General features: G+C 41.5%; 1 protein-coding gene across 10 annotated transcripts in view; it reads right to left on the bottom strand.

The window, feature by feature from the left end:
- The window catches only part of fat3 (FAT atypical cadherin 3), a 572050-nt gene that overhangs the window by 424474 nt on the left and 131282 nt on the right, over positions 1-16294 (bottom strand). Inside the window, exon 3 of one of the 10 annotated variants that reach the window (XM_062974528.1) lies at positions 11622-11653. The exons of the other annotated variants lie outside the window; for them this stretch is intronic. The gene's annotated coding sequence lies outside the window, so the exon portion shown is untranslated. The remainder of the gene's footprint in view (positions 1-11621; positions 11654-16294) is intronic. 10 annotated transcript variants of the gene reach the window in all.

Genomic DNA, 16294 nt, shown 5'->3' with positions numbered 1-16294 from the left:
CCAATGTCTCTAAAGACCAAGGTTCAACCCCTCCCCCCCTCAGCCTTGGAAGTCCTCTTGAGATCCCTCTACACTGCGATATGTTTCAGACTGCATTATATGGTCAGTGTAGACTCATATAATGCAGTTAAACTGTATTATATTAGTCTACACTGACCAAATAGCATTATATGGCAGTGTAGATGGGGCCTGGATGATCTTGGGTGAACCATACTATCTTAGCTTCAAAGGCAGGCACATGATAACCCACCTAACCAGTACAAATTTTGCCCCCCAAAATCCTATGATATGTTTACATTCAAATCACCATAGGATAGAAATGCTTTGAACACAACAACACAACAACAAAGACACACAACAACAAAGGCTAGATCTCAATAGCAACAAAAATCCATAATTGATTATGCTGTGCCATCACTGCAATTGTGTACTGCTTATCAGTCAGTCTGCAAAATATCAAATGTTGCAATACCAAAACATCTTGCAATTTCTGCTCTTGTCCACTCACAAGAGTTGATCTAGATTATACTTCCCACACTTGACATAAAAGTTCAACCAGCTCTATGATATATCTATTGCTCAGAACTCTGGTTTAACAATATGTCACAGCAACCCAATGTTCAGTTTTATTCTGTAGGTGACCTTGGGCAATCCAATTTTCCCTTCTGTTGTGCTTTCTGTAACTTTTTATTATTTTTGGCAATGTTCTTTCAATAAGAACACAGTGTGCAGTAAGCAAATGAAAATTCATTCCAGTAAACTGCAATGGAAATGTAGAAACCATTTTTGTTATTTTTGTTTATTTATTTTGTTTGTGTATTTATGGAAGCTCATGGATCAACATTTCACAATTTCTGTATTTTAAAAATAAAGTTGACCCTCCATATTCACAGATTTAACCATCCATGGCCGGAAAATATCCCTCCCCGTTTTCCCCCAAAAGACAAGGCTGATTTTTACAGTTCCTATTTTATAATGGCATTATATATAATGAAACTTGATCACCCACAGATTTGGATATCCAGAGGAGCAGGAAACAATCCAGAAGTCAAGCCCCAGTAGATACCAAAGAAAAAAAAAAAGTATATGAAAAAGCCTCACATAATTATTTAAATATATTTGATAAGAGTTTAAAAGAGAATGCTTGGGCTGGAGCCTTTGGAACCTTATTGATTTGGATCTGAATTTCATTCCTAGGAATTTTATAATAACTCCTTGTCATATCACTCAGAAACATTAGAAATCACTCTGAAGTAACATCACCATATTTTATGCTGTTGTATTCCCAAAGTTAATTGCATTCTCTATGTAGAAGCTCCTTCTGCTTGATCTTATGTTCCATGAAAGATAATAATGTCAGCAAACGTGACACAATAATAAAAGCACAGATCTAGGACTTCAGACTAGCCACTGCCAAGCTATGAAATTTATTAGGTAACCTTGAGCCAATCGCTCTCTTTCAAACTAGCCTACTTCACAGGGCTTCTGTGAAGATGGATTAGGGAGGTAGCACTCTTGAAGAAAGTTGGAATAGAAGTATAAAGGATAATAAATAAATACAATTGGCATCATGAATGTATATTTCCTAGTAATACAATAATTGTAGCTTGAAGGTACAGTGTTTTCTTAGCACACAGTTCCCAGGTTCAATCCCAGCATCTCCAGGAATGAGGAAAGCCCTTTTGAAATGGATTCAAAACACAGGAAAAGAGATTCCACTGATCCAAAGGACATGACTCAAAACTAATAGATTAATATTATAGGCAAGAAAATTTCAAGAAATATTACAAATAACTTCCTGAAAGCAAGAGCTGTCCAGCAATCTGTAAGGGCACATCTACACTGTAGAATGAATGCAGTTTGACACCACTTGGAGTTGTTGTTTGGTGAGTTATATGAACCATAGAAGTTAAAATCATGTCAAAACAGCATTAATTCTACAGTGTAGATATATCCTTAGACTACCTTAGAAAGTGATGGGCTCAACTTTATTGGAAGCTTTTAAACAGTGGCCTTGTTTTAGGGATTTTTAGCTGGGGATCCCAGTGCTGACAGGACCCTTGACTGAATTAGGATAATGCCGAAAGCCTCATAATATTTAAATACAGTATGATCTCCATGAATTTACCATGGAAATGTGAACCATACTGAAATGAACCACTTCTGGTGGAAGCATGCAATAGAATCATGCTGGAGGGCCTAGAAAATGTCTAAAGAAAACACCTCTTTAGTAGAGTTGTGCACAGATCCATTTTTAGCCGTATCCTTTGGCCGATCTGGTTTCTTCAGTTTGTTCAGGTGTTTGAAACAGCAAGGACCCACCTGTCACAGCGTCCCTTCCGTAACAGGACGACATGGCAGCCGATCCCAGCTCCTCCTCCCCTATTCAGCATCACATTTTAGTCTTTTTTATTAATAAAAACAAACAAAAAGAAAATCCTCATTCCCTGAAAATAGTTACCTCTCCTCTAGAGTAGAAAATAGAAACAGCTCTAAGGCAGCATTAAATCCAAAGCAGAAAAGAGACTGGAGCATGCTAAGAAAAAAGAGGGTTTTTAAAAGGTAGCCCAGGGAGGATAGCTCTTGGAGGTCATAACTCTTCCTTACCTGGGAAGCCTCCTTAAAATGCCTTGGAAAGAGCATGTTGCAGGCCCAGGATAGAAAGCACGTGCACCTGCCTACAGTACCTCTCCTCTAGAGTAGAAACAGCTGTAAGAAGCCTCCTTAAAGCGTGTGCGCACCTCTCCTCTAGAATAGAAAAAGCTGCAAGAAGCCTCCTTAAAATGCCTTGTGTGTGGCATGATGAAGGCCCAGGAGAGAAAGCATGTGTGCCTGCCTGCAGCACCTCTCCTATAGAGTAGTAACAGTTTTAAGAAGCCTCCTTAAAGTATGCGTGCCTGCCTGCACCACCTCTCCTCTTGAGTAGAAACAACTGTTAAGAAGCCTCCTTAGAATGCTTTGGAAAGAATGTGTGGCGTGGGAGGCCCAGGAAAGAAAGTGTGCACGCCTGTCTGCAGTGGCTCCCCTCTAGAGTAGAAATAGGATCTAAGGACAAACAATGCCTAAAATGACAGGAAAGGGAGTCTGGGAAGTGTCCCCCCACCCCCCATAACTGGCCAAATACAAAATGAAGCTTTCAGTTTCCCAGATCGAAAACAGAATTCTGTCCTCCCAAATCCGATAGGCTCCTGAAAAACTGGGACCCCATTGAAATCCGGGACACCGAAATGGATCCCAGTTTGTTCAGAATGCACAAGGCTACTCTTTTGCATTACTAAGTCCTCCACAGCATCTTTATATGCAACTTTGGGTGGAAGCAACTATAGAATGTAGGTAGAGAACTGAGAAAATGCCAAGAGTGCACCTCTCTATTGTGGTTTTATGTTCAACTTGTGGTAGAAGAATATCATAGAATTGCAGTTCTGCAGACACAGGTGCTGTACTGTGCATTACCGGTAGGCACAACTATCCGATCTATACTGAGATATAACCTGCTGTGTTATATTCAATTAGCCCCCCCCCCCCCTCCATTACAGAAAATCAGCTGTCAGGGTTTTCCACAGATCTGTTTTTGGAAGTGAACAAAAACAAATTCAAGGAAAATTACTCATAGGGAAAACAGTATGGGTTAGATAATTTTATAATTCCCCTCCTCACTAGGAGTGTTGAATCTCCTGATTTTACAGTCATCTGAGCCAAAATATGTACAACAGATTGCAAGAAAATTGTATTCTGGATGTTTTATTCATATGCTACTGTTTTGTACTAACAGAATAAAATAAAAGCATGGGAAAAGGCAAGAATTTAAAAGTTATTTCTTCCCACCTCATGCATCATAGCAAAGCCTCATTACCTCCTATATAAGATGCTCATGATACAAAAAAGGGAAAAAAATCACCTCTTTTTCATTGTAGGTAAAGTTGTGGTGCTTATTTTTTATCAGTTAAATTTGTCTTGTTGGTGAACACTTCTTTCAGATTAGCAATATTTAAGTTCCGCAATCCTGCCCAAATGCTGATCCCTTGCTACAATCTGCTAATCTCTTCCCTGCATCACAAACTGCTTCATCTCACATTGCTTTGTTATCTAAACTGAGTTTTTTATCCAGCCAACTCACCTTGACACCATCCTTCCTGATCCTTCTGTACATACCTGCTGTGTTATATATGGCTTTCCTTCCCCATGTCCCCACACCTCCACACACACCTCCTAATCTTTTTTCCTTGAAAGCCGTATATGTTATGCCTGCAACAGCACTTTTTCTCAGAACTTTGATTTATTTGACACAAACACTTTTAGGAATGTGCTGAAGTTATTTAAAACAAAAAGAAGGCAAGTTGCTCAAGGACTGATGACCTTCTTCTATAACACTTCAATCATTTTCCAAAGTCTTCCTACTAAGACTCAAGGGCTCTAACGTGATAGCATTTGGCTTGGTCATGCTGGGGGGGGGGGGGGGGGGAGGGGCAGAGATGTGGGGTGAAAATAGAAAATATCACAGCCTTTATATCCATATAACCATAGCTAACAATGGATTTATTGTTATAGAATTTTAGCTGCTTGAATTGTAACAGGTTTTTCTCAATTTAAAAAGCAACTGGTAACTAGTGCAAAAAATGAGTGAATGAATGTATTATACCACAGTAAAAAAAAATGAAAATATTGATAGAATATACATTAGGTAGAGCTCTCCTTAGGTGCATGTTGTTTAAAAATAATGGTCTTCCAGGACTGGACATTTCTTCTTAAATTCAAGGGAAGTCGATCCTATTCTTATTCCATTATGACAAATATCCCAATAAAATAGTTTCTGATAAAACTGGGAAAGTGTTTGAATATTACAATTAAACTACATATTTGCTGTGGGAAAACTGTGATGTCTGCCTCCCATTTAGCTCTTGGCCCACACTTCTGTGGACCATACAGATCCCTCAGTAATCACTCAAAGCCTCAAACCAAGCATTCTTTTGGCAATGTAAAATAGCTTAAAACCCCTAATACATGTAAACATGCAAAAAGAACAATAACCAACAAATGGAAAATCGAGGTATTTCAACTTCTTGTACAATCCATGGAGGGGAAATGGGCCCCTGGACTCACATTAGCTATACCTATTCAGATAGAACTGGAAAAATTTCCATTTCAACTTCTTTTTTCAGAAAACCCACATTCCCACAGAAAAGCAAAATCAATATGGGCAACTCAAAGATGCTGAGGAAATAGAGGGAAAAGCTGCAATCATTAACAGGGAAAGGATAAGCTAAAGGGGAAAGTGTTAGATAACCTTCACTCTTTCCAATTCTTATACCCCACTTCTGCTGTTTTTACAAGCTTCTTTTTTATCCCAGGATTGGCAGATATTGGAACAATTAATCCACTCAATATTGGGAGCATCAGTACAACCGACAGAAGTATTTATTTCTTAATAATATATCCTGTTTTGCGGCCAGGATATTGCTCCTCAGCACAACCAATAATTAAAACCCTGAAGCAAAACAATTAAAATGTGACAGAGATAAGATATATTAAAATACCCCGAGAAAAAGATAACATTTACACAGTTCAAGCAGAAGGTGTGAGTCTGTGCCAAATAAAATCAATAAAAACCTTCCAAAAAGAAGTCCTGAGCATGTCTAAAAATTGAAGCAAATGCAATAGTTTTTAAAGCGTATTAAGTCTAGAAGTTTTAGTTGAAAGAAATCAACCCCAAAACGTAGGTCCATGGATCAATGTATCTTAACTCTTTTTTTATTAAAAACGGGAACCATCCCCTTATATTTGAGTAGAGTGGCAAAAGGCAAAAGTTTAGTCCATCATGGGAGAACCTAAAGGAAGTACAAACTTCCTCTACTCTATTTTCTGTGGTACAGCATCTGCCCTTTTTGAATGTTTGAGTAGGGAAGTGGCAGTGATGGCCAGGTCAGTTGGCCACCATTGGCAGCGTGAGTGCTCTTTCCGCTCCATGAAATGATCTTTGGCATATCAAAATCCATTATCCCCCCCCCCCCCAAACTGCCCTTGACATATACATGAGATCAACTTACACATGAGTATATACCAGGCATGGGCAAACTAAGACCCGGGGGTCAGATGCGCCCCTCTAGGCACTCACCTCAGGCCCTCCTCATTTTCCATCTCCTCTTGGCATATGGACATGGTGGCCCACTGCATCCTTATGCCAAAAAGATGGGGGAGAAAGACATGTAGCAGCTGAGAGCCCTATGGAGCGCTCTCAGCCACCACATGTCTCACCCTCCTCCCAGCATAAGGATGGTGTGAGCGACCTCATCCTTATGCCGGGAGGACAGCTTATGGAAGGCACATGGTGGCTGAGAGCCCTCCGGAGCACTCTCAGTCGCCACCTGTCTTGCCCTCCTGGCATAATAGCAAGAGGACAGCCCAAGGATCAGTTGTCTCATGTTCCACCTTCCTCCCAGCATAAGAATAGGGCAAGAAGCTCCGTCCTTATGCTGGGAGAACAACCTGAGGATGACCAAGGCCCTGCCCTGCACCCTCCCTCTCCCAGACCCACCTTGTCTAGCATACCAACAGCCCTCCTTCCTCCCAGCCCAGTCTTCTCAGCTGGGTCTGCAATGTAGTTCCAAGACAAAAAAAGTTTACCCATGCCTGATTTATACAGTAATTCCATTGCGAAATCATTCTTGCTGTCAAGAAGTTATTTCTAATGTCCAATCGAAATCTACCCACCTGTAACTTCAAACCATTAGACCTAAGGCAGTTGTAGACAGGCCATTTAACCTGGTGTAAAGTTGACTTAGGCTACAGATGTTCACACAACACTCACAGGCTGATGAGAGTTAATCTGGGGTAAGACGCTTAACACAGCTGCACCCCCGAGTTGAACAATGTTGGGGCAGTGTTAACACCCATCCTATATGGAATTAGGGATCTGTGTCCTAACAGCCATTCCACACTCCCTAGGACAGAGGCAGCCTGGGGAGGCAGGGTGGCTGTCCCTCTTATCCTCTGCAGCCCCCCCCCCCAGTACACAAACATGGTACTTACCTTATCTCCAGCATTTTTACTTCCTGGTACCTACCATGGGGGTTTGCTACACCTAAGCTGCCTTGCTCACTCACATGGAGAGGGACCAAGAAGTAAACATGCTAGAGATCGGATAAGTGCCATTTGTCTTTGTTTGGGGGGTAATCGGGGTCTGGGAGGGTGATGTAAACCAGCCCCATTACCAGCAAGGCTGAATCAGGTTTGGCACAGTTGGGCTGTGGGGTCGGTGTCTCATCACAGTAGCAGTTGACAGCACCCCTGCCTTGCCATAATGTGGCCCCAAACTGCCCATAGCCTTACCTTCTAGGGCTGCAGAGAACAGACCTGACACTATTTGAAGTATTTAAAGAGGATAATGATAACCACTCTGCCTTCCCTTCACCAAACTGAACATGTTCAGTCCCTTCAACTTTTATTCACCATACTTCTTATCATCCTTGTTTTTCAAGGACGATAGGAAGGCTAAAACCTTTTTATTCAAGCAGGCTTTTGAAAAAGAAGGTTTTTGAGATCAAATCAGGGAGGTGTTGTGATTTTTAGCTTTGAATTAGCTTTGAATATGTTTTTATAGATTTTACCTGAGAATTTTTAACACCATTAATGTTTAATTCTGTTTTAATGTTTGTATATTTGTAGATTTTAAATTTATTGAAATGCTTTTAATGTAAGCTGCTTTGAGCCTCCTTGTGGAGAGAAAAAGTGAGGTATAAATAAATGTAAGAGTAGGAGTAGGAGTAGTAGTAGGAGTAGTAGTAGTAGTAATAATAATAATAATAATAATAATAATAATTTTGTTCTCTGATCCTGCTTTAACTTCTCCATATATAGCCTTCTTAAATAAGGAGCCCAGAAATGAATGCAATAATGCAGATAAGGCATAATTAGTGCAGAAAATAGTGGGATTATTACTTCCCTCAACTTGGAAACTATGCATCTATTAAAGCTGCAATTGGAATGTGTCACTCACTAAAACTGATCTAAAATTGATCCACACTTGAGCACATTTTCCCAATAATAGTTTACTGTTTAGAAAATAAGCCCCAGGTATCAAATGACTAAAAACATAATCAAAATATATTGTTTGGAACGTGTCTAAATTAAACAATTGTATGATATAGTTGCCTTTTTATATCAGTGCTATTAGAAATCTGGATCATACAATCACCTATTTCTCTTAAAAATAACAGGTCATGCTGTAACCACTGGAGTTATTGATTTCCAGCCTCACATCCTGACTGCAAAGCCAGCCAATGACCAGTTCTATTGCAAGGCAAAATGTGCAGTACAAAGAGAGATGTTATCGTAATAATCCTTTGATTGCTCTTTATCTGATTGTTGGAGAAATGTCTTGGTAAAGCTGGACATCGTGAATTTTCTGTGTAGTCCAGGACTTGCTTGATCTGTGACAAAACCATCATCACAGACTACAGCTATGTCAACAGGGAAGAAAATTGTGGACAGAAGCATGAAAGAGACCTCACCTGTGGATGGTGGGCTAATTCTTTTTCCAGTTCGTCAAACACAAATAAAATGTCAGGGTGCATCTAGACTGTGGAATTGATACAGTTTAACACCACCTTAACTGCCATGGCTCAATGTAATGAAATTCTGTAACTTTTCAGAGTTCTGGTTCTTAAAAGAAAATTCTGCTTCATGTTGATATCAACACAGGAGAAAAAAACTTATAGGTTAATTAATACATTAATTAGTTTTAAATTATTCTTATTTTTTAACTCAGAGTATAAAAAAGAACTTTTTTTCTTTCTTCACAGATTTCAGAATTATTTCTGCTCCCAGAGTCCTTGAATCAACACTGCCAGACAGAAACACTAGAAGCTACTTTATACACTGTAGGGGCGGGATATAAATGCAAGAAATAAATAAATAAATAAATAAATAAATAGGGACAAAACGCATATTCAGGAACCGTCTAGAAACATGTAAGAATCTTGGACAGCCAAAATCTTTGCAATTCAGAACTTGATCTGCACACAATTTTCTTGTGGATATTTCACTCAAAACCCCAGCATTTCCTACATGTAAAATATTATTTAATGCACAAATATCAATTTATACACAGAAAATGCTGTTTTGTGTGCAAAAAAATATCACTGGTGGAGTCTTTCTGAGGCAGTTGTATAAAATTTGCAAATACAGTAGAATCTCGCTTATCCAATCTAAACAGGCCAGCAGAAGCTTGGATAAGCGAGTATCTTGGATAATAAGGAGGGATTACGGAAAAGCCTGCCAAAGGAGCCAGTGTGCGAGTGGGTGAACGGGGAGGGCCGCAAAGGCCGTCCCCATTCACCTGCATGCTGACTCGGCTCCTTCGTCAAGCTGGGCTCCAGTGCTTCCGGCGCCCAGCCTGCCAAAGGAGCAAACGTGTGAGCGGGTGAACAGGAAGGGCTGCAAAGGCCCTCCCCGTTCACCCGCTCACTGGCTCAGCTCCTTCACCACGCCGGGGCCGGCAGCACCAGCACCCGTCGTGACGAAGGAGCCAGCGAGCGAGCGGGTGAATGGGGAGGGCCTTTGCAGCCCTCCTCCTTCACTCGCCCGCCCTCCATGGCTCGGCTCCTTTGCCATGCCGTGGCCGGCAGCACCGGCACCCGGCCTGGCGAAGGAGCCAGCCAGCGAGCCCGCCCTCCATCCCTCGCTCACTCACCCAGCTGGGTTCCGGCAGCACCGGGATCTGGCGGGGTGAGTGAGGGGGGGAGGAAATTGGCTCGGATAGCCCGGATGCTTGGATGAGCGGCACTCGAATGAGCGGGGCTTTACTGTACAGTCAATTCTGCACATTCCCTGAAGATAGGGGGAAATGACCTTGTGAAAGGGGAAGACCGCAAATAAAGTTTGTTTCTTTTTTTACTTATGAGAACATCTATCTGTAGGCATTTCTAGGTCTTCCACCACAATTCTATTGTCTACTTCCACTAGTTGCAAGTACGACTGGTGGGGACGAGAGATAGGGCCTTCTCTGTGGTGGCCCCTCATCAATGAAACTCCCTCCTCAGTGAAATTAGATCAGCCCCCTCCCTCCTGACCCTCAGGAACAAACTAAAAACATTGGCATTGGGACCAAACTTTTGGTTAGTAAATGGGAGCAGTGCAATAAGAGACTATAAATAATATAATGATGACTCGGATTGGCCCTGGAATATGACCTGGATTGTGTGATGTTTTAATTGATGTTTTAATAATTATGTTTTAATTGGTTTGGATTTTAATGCATTCGTTTATTTATCGATATGTATGTGTACATGCGGCATCAAATTGTTGTCTTTGTAAAGCCGCCCTGAGTCCCCTTCAGGGTGAGAAAGACGGGGTACAAGTGTGGTAAATAATAGAAACTGACTTGAATTGCCTTGGAGGAAATAGAGATTCCTAGAGATGTTGTTGTTGTTGTTGTTGTTGTTGTTATTATTATTATTATTATTATTATCCCACCTTTATAATAATAATACACTTTATTTATACCCTATCCCCTCACCCTGGAGGAACTTTCTCCCCGTGGTGACTCAAGGCAGGTAAACTCCACAAGTTTAAAAGGTGCAATACAAAAATTTAAAAAGTTTAATAGCAACAGTGTGATAAAAACAGAATTAAAATACAGTAAATACACTAAAATTGCCTTTAAAACTCATATTCTAGGAAACTCTACATCCTTCAGTATAATTCTGTGGTCAACTTTCAGAGTACCACAGAGTAGAATGGAGGATGCAGAGATTCCGAGAGATAACATCTGTGACTAATAAAATCAACAGAAGTCACACCTGCAAATGTGTGTGGGTGGGGGGGGGGGGGAGTGTAGTTGATTTGCATAGAAAATAGCAATTTCTGCACCAAAATTAATACTGTATTGAAATATTTTCTACATACAAATTGCCGTTTTCTTCACAAAGCAACCTTATGCAAAATTGGCATAGAAGAACTCCCCAGTTGCGGAAAGCCTGAGCAAAACTATGTGGGTTTTGAAGAATTTCTGGCAACAGGCAGAAAATTGCTGGAATTACTCACTGCTACCTTTGTGATGAAACTTCGTGTCAAATTACATCCCTAATATATAGCCAGACCACTGGTCCATCAATCCAGTAATGTTTATGCATGGTTTCAGACAGACGTCTTTCCTAGATCATCCTGTAGAAGCTTTAGACTGGACCGCTACCACTGAACCATGGCCTATCCCAAGTATTAAACCAGACAAGCAATCCATCTAGTCAAGCCAGCCTAACACGTGACTACCAAGTCAATGTGTAAGTAGCCTGCCAGATGTATGTCAGCCTCTTATTTGTACAAGCAAAGGGAGGGGGGAAGCAGCCTGTTTTGGGCTTATGTATATGACTTCCAGGCTGCATTTAAACTGGTGGTCCCAAGTTACACAAGCCTCCCGTACGGAAATAACTATCAGAGCCTACTTTTAGCAACAAACTCCCTTGTGTGTTTACCACCGCACAGCTGCACTGTAAGAAATCAATTCTGAGAAGCAGTTCAAAAAAAGTTGGAAATACTGACATAAATGCAGAAAATAACTGAGAAGGGAGAAAACTTAAGTTGCCTTTATTTACTCAAGGGTGTGCAGGCTAAAAGAGAATACTTACAGAGAAAGCTGAATTCAACCTTGCAGCAATGCCTAGAGTAGATTGAGAAAAACAAAGCATTCAGATACGAATTTTTTAAGTCTGGGGCAAACGGGTGTATTTTTTAAGCAGCCTTCCCAAATTAAGCATGTTTTAGAGTAATAGTCAAGAACTTCCATCAGGCCTTGCTAGCGATTATTCTTGTTAGGGAGTCATCATGGCCATCACAGAACAATCAGGTCTCCCCATGTTTACAGGTTTAACCTCTGCAGGTTTGATTATTTGTGGATTTAATTACAATGTTCCCTTTAAGAATCGCTATGTCAGTAGTTATCAACCTGTGGGTCCCCAGGTGTTTTGGTCTACAACTCCTAGAAATCTCAGCCAGTTTACCAGCTGTTAGGATTTCTAGGAGTTGATAGCCAAAACACCTGGGGATCCACAGGTTGAGAACCACTGCTCTAGGTCCTCCAGGCTGACTCCATGGATAGCAAGCCATAGAGTTGCCTTGGTAGTATGCAGATACGAACAGGTTGCTTACCTGTAACTGTATTTCTTCGAGTGGTCATCTGTGAAATTCGCATAACCCTCTAGTGAAATTCAGTGTTCAGTTTCACCGGAGATTCCACTGGAAGTTGAACGCAGAATTGTGCTAGAGATTATTGGAGAAGGGTTATCTCCGATAACACCTTCTCTGCCTTCATGTCGCTTTTAATGCTATATTTAAACTTGTATATTTTAATGATGCAGAGGTTTGAATGCTGGACTATGACTGGAGGTATGGTAAAGGTTTCCCCTGACGTTAAGTCCAGTCGTGTCCGACTATAGGGGTTGGTGCTCATCTCCATTTATAAGCTGAAGAGCTGGAGTTGTCCACCTCCAAGGTCATGTGGCCAGCATGACTGCATGGAGTGCCGTTACCTTCCCAACAGAGCGGTACCTATTGATCTACTCACATTTGCATGTTTTCGAACTGCTAGGTTGGCAGAAGCTAGGGCTAACAGAGGGAGCTCATTCCGCTCCCGGGATTTGAACCTGGGACCTTTTGGTCCGCAAGTTTAGCAGCTCAGCGCTTTAACACACTGTGCCACCAGGGTTCAAAACCCCACCCAGCCACCAAACTCACTAGGTGACCTTGAGCAAGTCACGTTTTTTCCAGCCTCTGAGTAAAGACAATGACAAACCTCTTCTGAACAAGTCTTGCCAAAAAAATAAATTACAGCAAGATCTCAATAGGTTTTTTTAAAATGTCAGGAGCGACCTGAGAAACTGCAAGTCGCTTCTAATGTGAAAGAATTGACCATTTGCAAAGATGTTGCCCAGGGAACTCCTGGATGTTTGATGTTTTACTATTATTGTGGGAGAAGCCTCCCACAACAACATGTCCCTCGCATAGGGAGCTGGAGCTGACAGAGGGAGGTCATTCGCAGAGCCGGCCCTAGGTATTTTTCAAGTGTAGGCGAAAAGAATTTTGGCGCCCCCCCCCAAAAAAACCCAATCACTGAAAAATAAAAGCGTTGGATAAGCGAAAATGTTGGATAATAAGGAAGGATTAAGGAAAAGCCTATTAAACATCAAATTACATTATGATTTTACAAATTAAGCACCAAAACATCAAGTTTTACAACAAATCAATAGAAAAAGCAGTTCAATACATGGTAATGTTATGTAGGAATTACTATACAGTAGAGCCTCACTTATCCAACACTCGCTTATCCAACGTTCTGGATTATCCAACACATTTTTGTAGTCAATGTTTTCAATATATCGTGATATTTTGGTGCTAAATTCATAAATACAGTAATTACTACATAGCATTACTGCGTATTGAACAACTTTTTCTGCCAAATTTGTTGTCTAACATGATGTTTTGGTGCTTCATTTGTAAAATCATAACCTAATTTGATGTTTAATAGGCTTTTCCTTGATGCCTCCTTATTATCCAACATATTCACTTATCCAACATTCTGCCGGCGCGTTTATGTTGGATAAGTGAGACTCTACTGTATTTGCAAATTTAGCACTAAATATTGATCAGGGATATAGGGCAGTGTGGACTTAGATAACCCAGTTAGCCCTCAGTATTAAAAAAAACCTCTAAAATCAGGACAGTAAATAAAGAACAACACTCTAAAAACAGAAGAAATCCAGACAGTAAACAATCAGGGACAGCTAACACCTCCTAAAAAAAGATTCTCCCAGGCAAGAAGAAGCCAGGCCTTGAAGCTACAGGGCCATTAAATGCTAATCAAGGTGATTAATTACAACATTCACACCTGCTTCAAAGAAGAGTTCTTTCTCCCACCCTGGACCTTCTACAGATATATAAACCCCACATACCTAGCTTCCAAGTTCCCACAGACCTCACAATCTCTGAAGGCCCCAAAGGTGGGCTCATGTGGTGCGAAGGTGGGTCTGTGCCGGCCGGAAGGCCCAGCGTGGGCACCGGGAGGTCCGAAGGAGAAGGAGGCGGAGAGTGGCGCCCTCCTCCTAGGACGATGGCGCCCCCGGGGCGATGGCGCCACAGGCAAGTGCCTAGTTTGCCTTATGGTTGGACCGCCTCTGGTCATTCGCTCTCTCCGATTTCGAACCTCCAACCTGTTGGTCAGCAGTCCTGCCAGCACAAGGGTTTAATCCATTGCGCCATTGAGGGCTCCTATCGCCATAGGTCAAAAACCGCTTGAAGGCACACAACAAACATGAAATACCTCAATTATGTGAAATGTTGCCTATGTGTTTTCTATAAGCCACCTTGAGTCCTATGGCTCAGATTTTATTTTTAATATTTTAACATTCATTTACTCATCTTGCTTGAACACAAAAACATGTGCTCAGCTGAAAATGCTGCAGAAAACTGCCCTAATAAGATCACAATAGCTGGTTGTTGTATGCATTTTTACTGTTATTAATTACTGATTAATTGCCAATTAATGCCACAAAAACTCTTGGACATATTTAGCACATCTGGGTTTCTGCTAAAATGTTTCAGGGGCAAAGGATGCATGGTTAGTATATGAGTCAAAATGGTTTGTAGGCTTTGCAAAAGAGCCCCACGCACCCTCCCCATTCCCCCAGTTCTGCATGGCCACCTCAACCAACACACCATGCCGTTCTGCATTCTCATGCTAATGCTCTCCAAACAAGTGAGCCCTGTATTTTCTCTCATTTGGCCAGTAAGCCTGTCTTTAGAATCACTTTTCCTTGTCGTTCTTCACTGTGCAATTTCCATACAGAAAGCATAATCTGTTAAGTTATGTGAAGGCAAGGGAAAGGAAAGAAGTGGAAAAATAAAGCAGGAAAAGCTACAAACAAGTTTCCAATAACATTAAGACGCCTAGGCTCCAGCCAATTCTTCTGCCATTATTTTCAGGACATGTATTCTGTATGAATTAGTTTCTATACATTCGTTCCTTTGGAAAGTAGTTGTATCATATACAGTATGAGAAGGTAATTCTCCACTTTGGCCTTGCGTTTTTTCCAAAATCTCTCTTGTTGGGCTTGGGAGTTAGAGTCTGTCTCATCTCGGCTTCCAACAACATAAAACAATTTTTCAATCTTAGAGTAGCAGCCTGACTCTCTTCCATTCAGAAATCGGGACAGAGACACTATAAGCAGAACCACTATTTGCACAATTTGACTCTCTAAAAGTAAGTGTTGAGCCCAGGAGTAAAATGTGTAATACTTTTAGCTCAAGAGAGTAATATTACCATGAGGCCACAATCACATGTTTAATTTGTCAGTTAAAATTCATAGTTGCCCGATTCCTACAGCAATATTTGTGCAGAAAGCGTTGTGCAAATATGTGTAAGAAACCCCATACATGTTTCTGTGCAGACTATTTGCTCTTAAGATTATCCCAAATAGCAAATAACAGTTAAAAAATACAGAATAGTAAAATAAGAACCCCATATCCACAGGGGATACATTCTTAGCCAAACCAAAGTTACATGAAACTGCTGGTATAACCAAACGCCACTGCACACACCCCCAGTGGCGCAGCAGATTAAACTGCTGAGCTGCTGAACTTGCTGACCGAAAGGGGAGGGGGTGAGCTCTCGCTGTTAGCCCCAGCTTCTGCAAACCTAGCAGTTTGAAAACATGTAAATGTGAGTTCAATAGGTACCGCTGCGGAGGGAAGGTAATGGCGCTCCATGCAGTCATGCCGGCCACATGACCTTGGAGGTGTCAATGGACAACGCTGGCTCTTCAGCTTAGAAATGGAGATGAGCACCAACCCCCAGAGTCAGACACAACTAGACTTAATGTCGGAGAGAAATCTTTACCTTTAGCTTCTAATCCCAGCATACCATACCATAGGTAAGGTAAAGGTTTCCCCTGACGTTAAGTCCAGTCATATCTGACTCTGGGGGTTGGTGCTCATCTCCATTTCTAAGCCGAAGAGCCGGCATTGTCCGTAGACACCTCCAAGATCATGTGGCCGGCATGACTGCATGGATCGCCGTTACCTTCCTGCTGGAGCGGTACCTATTGATCTACTCACATTGGCATGTTTTCGAACTGCTAGGTTGGCAGAAGCTGGAACTAACAGGGGGCGCTCATTCCACTCCCAGATTCGAACCTGGGACCTTTCGGTCTGCAAGTTCAGCAGCTCAGCGCTTTAACACACTTCGCCACCATACCATACCATAAAGTCCTGCTACACCATAAAGTCATACCATACCATAAAGTCATGC

The sequence above is a fragment of the Anolis carolinensis genome, chromosome 3 (genome assembly GCF_035594765.1).
Source record: "Anolis carolinensis isolate JA03-04 chromosome 3, rAnoCar3.1.pri, whole genome shotgun sequence".
Classification (NCBI taxonomy): Eukaryota; Metazoa; Chordata; class Lepidosauria; order Squamata; family Dactyloidae; genus Anolis; species Anolis carolinensis.
This window is presented reverse-complemented; position numbering and strand designations above follow the sequence as displayed.